The 8932-nt window shown below is 42.0% G+C and overlaps 1 long non-coding RNA gene across 1 annotated transcript; it reads left to right on the plus strand.

Moving 5' to 3' along the window:
- Nucleotides 1-2810: 2810 nt before the first annotated feature.
- On the plus strand, nucleotides 2811-7721 carry LOC126042783 (uncharacterized). Its single transcript, XR_007507289.1, has 3 exons — nucleotides 2811-3221; nucleotides 4352-4477; nucleotides 5987-7721. It is a non-coding gene; the product is annotated as an uncharacterized LOC126042783 (long non-coding RNA).
- The last annotated feature ends 1211 nt before the right edge of the window (nucleotides 7722-8932 follow it).

Here is an 8932-nt window from a genome sequence, read left to right on the forward strand (position 1 = left end):
TGAACTGTAAAATGCTGCTTCGCAAACTAGCTGTTTGTCGTAACTGTGTAGCTCCGAAAAACCACTCCAATTCCTGCTTATATTTACCTCCTAAAGCAGAGTTTAGAAAGAAATAAGCTCTTGTCCAATGCATTTCCCATTCAAAGCATTTCACAAGTATTAGCCAAACGACCCCTGTAATGTGCCCACAAGGCAAGTAATAAATGGTCTTTACAGACAGAGGTAGGAGACAGGATCCATCTGACTTGCCAGGGGCCACTAGGAAAACAAGCTGCAAAACCCAACATAAACTCCGAATTTCCCATTTCCACTCACCCGGACCCCATTAGTTATTTATTTAGACTTACAAAAAAGATGCCTGTCTCTTGCGTGGGTCAGCAGGAGTTCACGTATGACAATCAGTACACAGACCGTGTCTCACCTGTCTTTTGGTAATGCAATTCTCCCTAGGACATCGTCGCCCTGGCCCACGCAGGGTGGTTGCCTCCCTGCTCAGCCTGCCGAAACTGGCCCACGAACCTGGGTGAGATGTCGCCTGATGGCTCAGCGCGGTTTTATGATATGCCGTGGTTGCAGCGTTGACTCAGCACAGGGGGACACGTGGATCCAACCCCTTTGGAGGATTTTTTTGTGCGTTTATTTTCGCCCTGAATTACTCAAACCCTGCATCACAGCCCAGGTGCCTTTGGGAGTCAGTGGTCGGGTTCAGAGGCTGAACTTGCAGACAAATTGTGCTAGTCTTTGGAGAAGCAATTATTCTGCATTGACAGACACAAATTTTAAATTACAGGGGTTGAAATTATTGCACAATCCCTATTGTTTTTATGGCAGTGCCATACTGTCTCACTGAGAAATTTAGATTTATAGAGAAGACAGAAATAAAAGGTGACAAAGACTGCACACTGTCCCCTAAAATATAAATTATTCAGTAATACTAAAAACACATGAACAGCAGTCAGGGTTCCCACAACTCTGTGGCGTTCTGGTCTTTGGCAGTTTCTATTGAATTCAATGACAAGAGACCAAAAAGTCTTCCTACTGGTCTGTTGCCTTTTTTTTTTTTCATTTTTGGTGCTAGATAGTTGTTGCTGTAATAAAAAATGTAACAAATAAAACAGTCAAGCAAATGTGAAAAGCTAACAGTAAAAGTAGCAGGCATTGGCACAGAACACATTAAGAATGAAAAAAAAAAATCAATTTTTTGTCTTACAACAGTGTGTCTTGGGAACACTAATAATAGGTGCCTCTTTTCTCTCTGAGAATGAGTTTTTTCCTTTCATCGCACATGACCTGATGCAGGACGTGTCTAACTGCGATATCTAGATGCAAAGCAAATGAGAAAAGGAACCTTTGTCTGCTGTTTTAAAAGAAGGAATTCTGACTGGAGAAGGGATGATTAAAATGCTCTGTGTGGCAACGGTAGACGAGTGACTGTCTCCCTGACAACAATGATAATGCTCATATGAATAAAATCCTGTGTTGACATAAAAGTCTGGAGGTTCAGGTCCTAGAAATGTCAAAAGCAGCTGAGCCTGGCATATCATATGGTATTGCTATGGATTTCTTAATTATCAGGCATGAAATATGTTGATATTCAGTTTATTCTCTTTATAGTTGAGTTTTCTCTTTTTCTGTTGCTATCTTAGAGAAATATAACATTTCTAGAACTGGCTCTAACAGCATCATTTTTTCCAGTGTGTGCTGTTAAATTCAAAGTCTGATACATCTGTTGCTTTACAATTTCTTAACTGATTCGTTATATTAAGGAAGAACATTATTTGGTTTTCTTTATTGCCACAAGGCATATTTATATCAATTAATTGCATTAGATGTTCACATAATTTCCCCTCATTTCTGGAAAAAACATACAAAGTTAATGTTGTGTAACTTTGGGGAAATTATGCCATTAGGCTCTTTTGAAGAACTCTGATGGGAAAGGTACTTCATTTCTGTGGAAATATGCGTTTAGGCTTCAGAGCCAATTCCTTTTTTTTTCAGACTTTAAATCAAACAGCATGCATCCGTAGCTTTATTACGGCAGAGAAAGTATGTGCTTGTGAGCTGTAATCAATAGATAAGCACCAGTTCCCCGAACGAAAATGCATCTGTTTCAGCTAAACTGCAATCCAGAGGCTTCCCAGGCTGCGTGGCCTCAGTCTCTCGCCCCTGCTGGGCATGCTCTGAGGACCATGAGATTATCTGGTATTTCAGGGTGAGCGCGGGGGATGCCCCTTTGCGGTGGGCAGTTATTCAGCAGAGAGAGCGTGTGGGGGCGGGCAGCTGCAGCCAGGGTCCTGCTAAGCCCTGGATGTCAAGATGTTCTGCTAAGCCAAGATGTCAAGCAGCAGCTGGAGCAAGGTCTCCCACTTCTTCCGAGGCTAGCCTAACCACTGGGGAGAGTCAGGCTCTCCTTACAGATTGGCTCTTACCTCCCAGTGATTTTTATACAAATCAGGAACGCAGCAACGCACAAAACATTTTTCCTCCCTAGGTCTCCCCAGAAGCTGCATTTGCTATTACAAGATGCATGTCAAATGCTGTGCTGAGACTCCACCAGGACCAAGCACAGACAGGGGGACTATCTCTTAATCCCACCACTTCGATGGTTCCTGCTCCCATCCCTACCTCTGCCAGCCTAACTGCGGTGGTAAGAAGCACGATACCCAACTCACATAGGGAAACGAGCAGGAGATCTTACTGTACTGTAGAGTGATAATTGCATTTTCACCAGCCTAGCTTTTAGGAGCATGCCTACGGCAAGGCAAGCAGCCACTAGGCTGGTGTAGCTGCACTTGCACCAGGCAGAGTGCTGCAGGCACAGCACAGAGCTGCGAGGCTGCTCCCAGCGCCTCGAGATGGGCAGAGCTCTGCAAAAAAAGGTCTTCGTCTTTGTCTAGGCAAAGTGGACGTAAACTAGGCTTACTTAACATGATTTATGCCAAGCTACCCCAATCTTTTTTCTTGCTTTTACAAATCACGCCAGCAAACAATTCCCAGAGGCCAGCATCTTCCTCGTGAAATCACACGTCATTCTCTTCCACCCACAACGATGTTCGTTATCTCCGCGCAAACACGGAGGCCGAGGCAGAAGCAGGCTGACCCCAGATCACATGCAGAAGCGCTTCCCATACAGACGCTCGCGCCACCGAAACAGCCGAGACGGAATACCACCTAGGGGGGCTCGCTGCAGCCCAAACCTCTTCTCCGAGCCTTGCGGCCAGGTAAGCTCACCGGAGGAGCCGCCTTTACAAAGAAGTCCCTGCATCTCCAGTCCTGCGGTGACTGGTGACAAATGAGAAGGAAATTATTCACATGGTGTTGACTGTCATTTTAATAGGCTACTTATCACACCATTGCTACTCATGTCTGCTATAGTAGTGCTCAGGTGCATAATTGTTCCGAGCACTGTACTAACACAGGGAAAGGTGTTTCCCTGCATGCTAATTGCCCCACAAATTACGGTGTATTTTCCTTTAGTTATAGGATGGGGGAAAAAAACCCCATCTGTAAACGCACTGCTCAATTTTCAGATAGAGCTTTGATAGCAAAAGAAAAGTAATTAGTAGTGTGGTCCCTGGCAACCTGACAATAATCGTTTGAGAGGTTTACTTTGAATACTTACTTCCAGAGTATCTATTCAGAATACATGAGTTTAATCTAGGGGATGACTAGAAGATAGTGAGCCAAATAGTTTTCCTTCCTTTGTTATGGAAAGACACTCCAATTAAAAAAGAACTTGCAGTTAGAATAATAAAATCATACTTAATATTAGAGTAGATGAAGTTCAGTTTTGAAATACTTGCTAAAAACAACTGTAATATAAATTAATTGAATGAAATGAAGTTAAAACTTACAGTATTGTAAAAGACAATTTCAAAAGATAACTACAGCACATGCTTGCTTGTGTAGCTGATTTTTTCAGTTGATTTAAGCATAACTACTACTGCTTTTCAATCTGTGCATAACTGGGCTTTACACCAAGGCTTTGGCAATGCTTCAGTCCAACTTGCTATAGAACTCTCTTTCCCAAAAAGCTGGAAATGGGGACCATGATGCTTTTGACATTTGGCTTTTCTGCCTTTAGGCTAATAAATTGCAGCATCACTTCCTAGTCCTCTGACCTTCCTAACAAGGAAGCAGAGAGGGGACTCATCTCATTAGCATGAACAGTCAAGACAAAGTCAAAGCAAATGCTTCAGACTGGAATTTTTTGCTATAAAGCATTTATGAAGTTATTCTGAAGGCTGAATTAATTCATTATAAACGTCTGTTCACAGATACTTCACAATAAAACGAGGGGGGGGGGAGGGGGAGAAGCCTAATGGATTATTTACTATGAATTGTTTGCCAGGTTGTGGGCACAGTCGCAGCAGTCCTTGCGTGTCTGCCTGCTCCAAGTGTTTTGTGAAACACAGCCAGGACTGGAAAGTCGACAGGGATGGATGCTCTATTGCCTAATTCACAGCAAAGGGCTACTGTAAGTACAGCCAGTGGAAGTTTTCCCACGTATTTCAAAGAGCGGCAGGCTTGTTATTCAGTGTGAACTGTGACACAACCAAAGGCTGTACTGCCGCAGACCTATTAACGTTAAGTAGATTGGTCCCTTGAGTGTAAAGGGTTCTTCAGTAAGCAATGGATGTTTTTCAAACACACAAGAACTGCTGCACCTACCATTCTTTAAAAGCAAAAAAAAAGGCTTCAAATCTTCCTAAACAAAGAATAGCTATTGGGTTTTGTCCCATTATGCCCTTTGTTCAACAGCTGACAAACACTTCTTTTAAAACTCATTATTTGCCCAACCTAATTTTTTTTCCAAAGTTAGAAATCGTGATTTTATTTCCATTTTAGATTCGTAAGTACTTTAATACCTAGTTTTCTTCATGACAGCTTTTTATTTGAACTAAAGTGGTTTTCCCTGGTGTTTCTTTCCATGATTCATCTAATTGAAAGCGATCATAGATTCTCTTGCCCTTTCCTAGGTTGAACAAGTAAAGCCCTTCTGGTCTGTTCCTATGTGATACTCTCCACATCCCAGTCATTACCTCATACCTAATCCAGTTTCACATCCTCTCTCATGTAGGAGTGTTGAGGGCATCATATATTCTTCCAGGATAACTCTCAGGAGTTATTTGTTTAAAGGCATTATTAGAGCCATAGCTTTCAAACTACCTTAAATAATGCTTTTCAGTGTTTCCATCTGTAGGATGGGTGTGGAGTGGACGTGCAGGGCAGCACAAACTGCAGGTCTCGGGATTTACTTCTAAAGTGAGTCATGTGGCACCTGTGAGGAATGTACCCAACCATGCCAGTCAAGGCTGGGAGGGGTGTTTTAAAAGCATCAATCCTCAACACTACCTCCTTCAGGCTTTCTTTTCCCAGTGTGTCTCGTAATTATATATCATTGTTTGTTTGGAAGGTGCAGGGATAAAACTACAGAATAAATAAAAATAAGACTTGTAGAAGTGGGGAAACATTTTTCATGGTAATACAGTAAAGATTTTCTTTAAAGCTAACGTTGCATAGCCCATTATTATACTGCACATTGATCACAGCTGTATTATAGCTGTATATATTTTGTAAAATTGAACTATTTTGCACCTACATTTTATAATTTATACTGGCTATTTTGTGTCTAGTCCTACAAGCAACTAGTGAGACCTATCAGGCAAACATCCCATTTATTTTGGTGCATTCAGTTGGAGTTTTGCTATGAGACCAAACACGGCATTTTAAAGATGTTTTATTTTGGTAGGGAGGGATTTTCTCTGTCTATTTATCTTGCTCTTGGATGCAGGTTTTAAGCATTGGTAAAAGACCATCTTTTTTTTTTTTTGAGCAAAAGAGCAAATGTCATTTCAGGGAATTAAACATCTCTGTTAGAGGCTATGAAGACTCTATAACCAAAAACTTGGACTGGATCTACATCTCTCTACATTTCTCTGCATTTCTCATGAGCAGCATATTGAGATACTGTCCCTCTTTCTAGGTGACAAGAAGGATGACAGTGAAAGATAAGACAGTGGAAGATCAGCTTCTCATCGCCACTAACGTTCAATTTCCAAACATTCTGGGTTAAAACTGCTCTTTTCAAATCAGGTTTTTGCAGAGTGACAAAGAATTGCTTTATTTTCTCTGCTCCAGTGAAGAACAGGCCTGTGTTAATTTATCTGGACTAAACATGCATACAGCCCACATTGTCCTCTGATAACATCGTTTACAGTTGTTGGCCCTGTCCAGTGTGTTGTAGATGTGGACTGTTACAGATGTGTAGAGTGTTAGAAAGGACTATCTTTGCTAGGCGCATGAAGTAGCTATCGCTCTTTGTCTCCCTGCTATTTTCATTAGGTCTTATTCGTGTGCCCCTGAGAGGGAGAGAGTCAAAGTCATCTGCCCGCTGGTTATTATGCTGTTGCACAAAGGGGTTCTTCAGCCTAGAACAGGAGACTGAAAACAAGTCTGTTGATAAATTATTGTGACGCCTCCTATTCCTATTTAGAATCACTGCAGCTGTCTGAAGCTGAAGTTAACACCCCCATCTGCTCATACTCAGGGTGTTTTTACCTCCGTAAAGAGAAGAAGCGCTTCACGCATGGAGATCACTTATCCAGAAATTCAAGCAACTCCTAAGCTGTCTCACATAGCTTCTTCAAATATTGAAAATTAACCACATTTAAAATAGTACTACATGTTGGGTGCAATTTCTCTGCCCAGGTTGGTATCACAACGCTGAACATATCATTGGGCTCAAGTTTTTATATTAATGGAAGGTTATGTAAGAACAGCTACAGAAAACTACCTTAGCTAATTGTAGTCAATGAGAAGACACTGCTAACCAGCATGTATCCTCTCTCATGGACTTTTCCTGTATGGCACAAACCCCAAAATTACTGTACTAATAAAAGCACAACATTTCTTATGGTCTGGAATATAAATATATTCACCTTCAGATGTGTACTGGGGACAACAGGAAATCAGTAGCTTGCTGGTTAACTGAAAATGAGTATCTACTACAGCTATTAATATTCGTTAGAAACAAAATACATAACACCTACCAAATGGAAATGAAATCTCTCTGCTGGTATTGGAGCAGCTATCACACCGTAACTGACTGTACATTAGAAACTACATTGACTTTCAAATCCATAGTTGCTTCTGATATATATCTTTCCTGTCTGACATGATTCAAAATGTTTTATCACATGCAAATTCCTACACCGAGGAAGGCAAAATCAAATACACAGTACAACGTCAGTGATAACTAGTCAGACAGCAATATGTAGAAAAGCATTAGGAGTCATCTTGAACTGAACAGGTGTTTGCAAAACAATGCTGATGAACAGGAGGCAGGTTTCATGGGCTGCATTAATAAAGCAGGCAATTATTCCTTTCTCTTCAATGTTGGTAAGGCCTCAGTTGGAATAATGAGTACAGTCTGGGGCCTAACGCTCAATTTTTTTCTTTAGAGGTTGGGGGAATCTTTGTGGGAGGCTTTAAGAAGAGGTTACACAAATATTCCTCAGGGGTCAAGTAGCCGAACTTGGTCTTGTCTTAAAGTTGGACTGAGGACTCTCCAGAGGTCCCTCCAAGTCCTATATAACACTATTTACATCTGTGAATATGAAGGCTAGTGCTCCTGGTTAAAAATAAACCAAAAATAATTGCAAGGGAGAAAGCCAAAATTAAACCAGAAAGCTACTCCTGCACTAATGGATTTTTGTGCATTGACCTAACGCTGTTTTTAATGACTGCTGCATTAAGCCTTTTCCCAAAGATTTGTATTTTACAACAATTTATTAAAGGCTCAAACATGCTTAACTGTTCTTAGATTTTAAGATCAAAAAACCTGTCTTCTCACTACAACCTCCATCTAAGGATGCAGATAATTTTCCAGGACTTAATTATGAGATGACAGCCACATCCTTCCTGAAAACAAAGAACTTTCAGGGGAAAAGAGCAAACATCTTGCTTATCCCACTGGTGTTTTATCTCTGCACTGAGGGCCCTTCTCTTTGGAGATAATTGCAAAGAAACGGTTTTGGCAGAAATGGATGCTCTCCCTGCCCTGGGAGAGAACAATTTCTACAGGAGCTAATGCACTAGCACAGAGCAAGTCTGGCAGCATAACCAGAAATGGGAGCTGACAGCTCTGTGTCCAAGGGACTGCACGACCTCACGCAAGCAGGACTGCCACTGGCTTCTCTGGGTCCGAGGAGAGCCCCCAGCCGCCCCCAGCTTGCCCTGCTCTGATCGCACTGCGGTGCCAAGCAGCAACCAGGCTGAAAGCACCTCTGCTAAACAGGCACTGACACTGGAGCAGCTGCAGGTGGTGAAAAGATGATTCATCGCTTGCCTTTGGGTTTTTACACAAGCAGCTCCAGATTTCAGCCAGGGCAGTACAGGCGTAAACCAAGCCCTGATGTTGTCTAAACACACCCTCCCTGCAAGCACCTCAGCCTGATTCAATTAACAGGTATAGAACACATTGAGTCTAACTCCCTCCTGCAGATCTATCATCCAGCTCCTCATAAACAAGCTCCCCTTTAAAGTGGCATTAAGTCAGCCCACACATAGTTAGACCTGGAGTTATAGCCCATGAACACTGGTGAGTAATCTATTTTCCACATTTACCTACATGTGGGTTTCAGGCTATCAGGTACCGAACCCAAAAAGCAGCATAAGGACTATGCAGTTATTCAAACCTGTTAATAGGGGATAATCTCAGTGAGCAGTTTACTAATTACCTGCAGAGAGAGGGAGTAGTCTAAGAAATTTTACAGCCTAAGTACCTTGCCTTTGGGAACTCTTTAACTACCTTTACCTGTCAGCTTTCCCCTGATGCAGCATCAACTTCAAACAGAAAATTAAACACACGGAATGGAGAAAAGCACATCTGGATCGAGGCTGCGGTTTACTCCCAGAGCAAGTGTGCCTT

Source organism: Accipiter gentilis, chromosome 9 (assembly GCF_929443795.1).
Source record: "Accipiter gentilis chromosome 9, bAccGen1.1, whole genome shotgun sequence".
NCBI lineage: Eukaryota > Metazoa > Chordata > Aves > Accipitriformes > Accipitridae > Astur > Astur gentilis.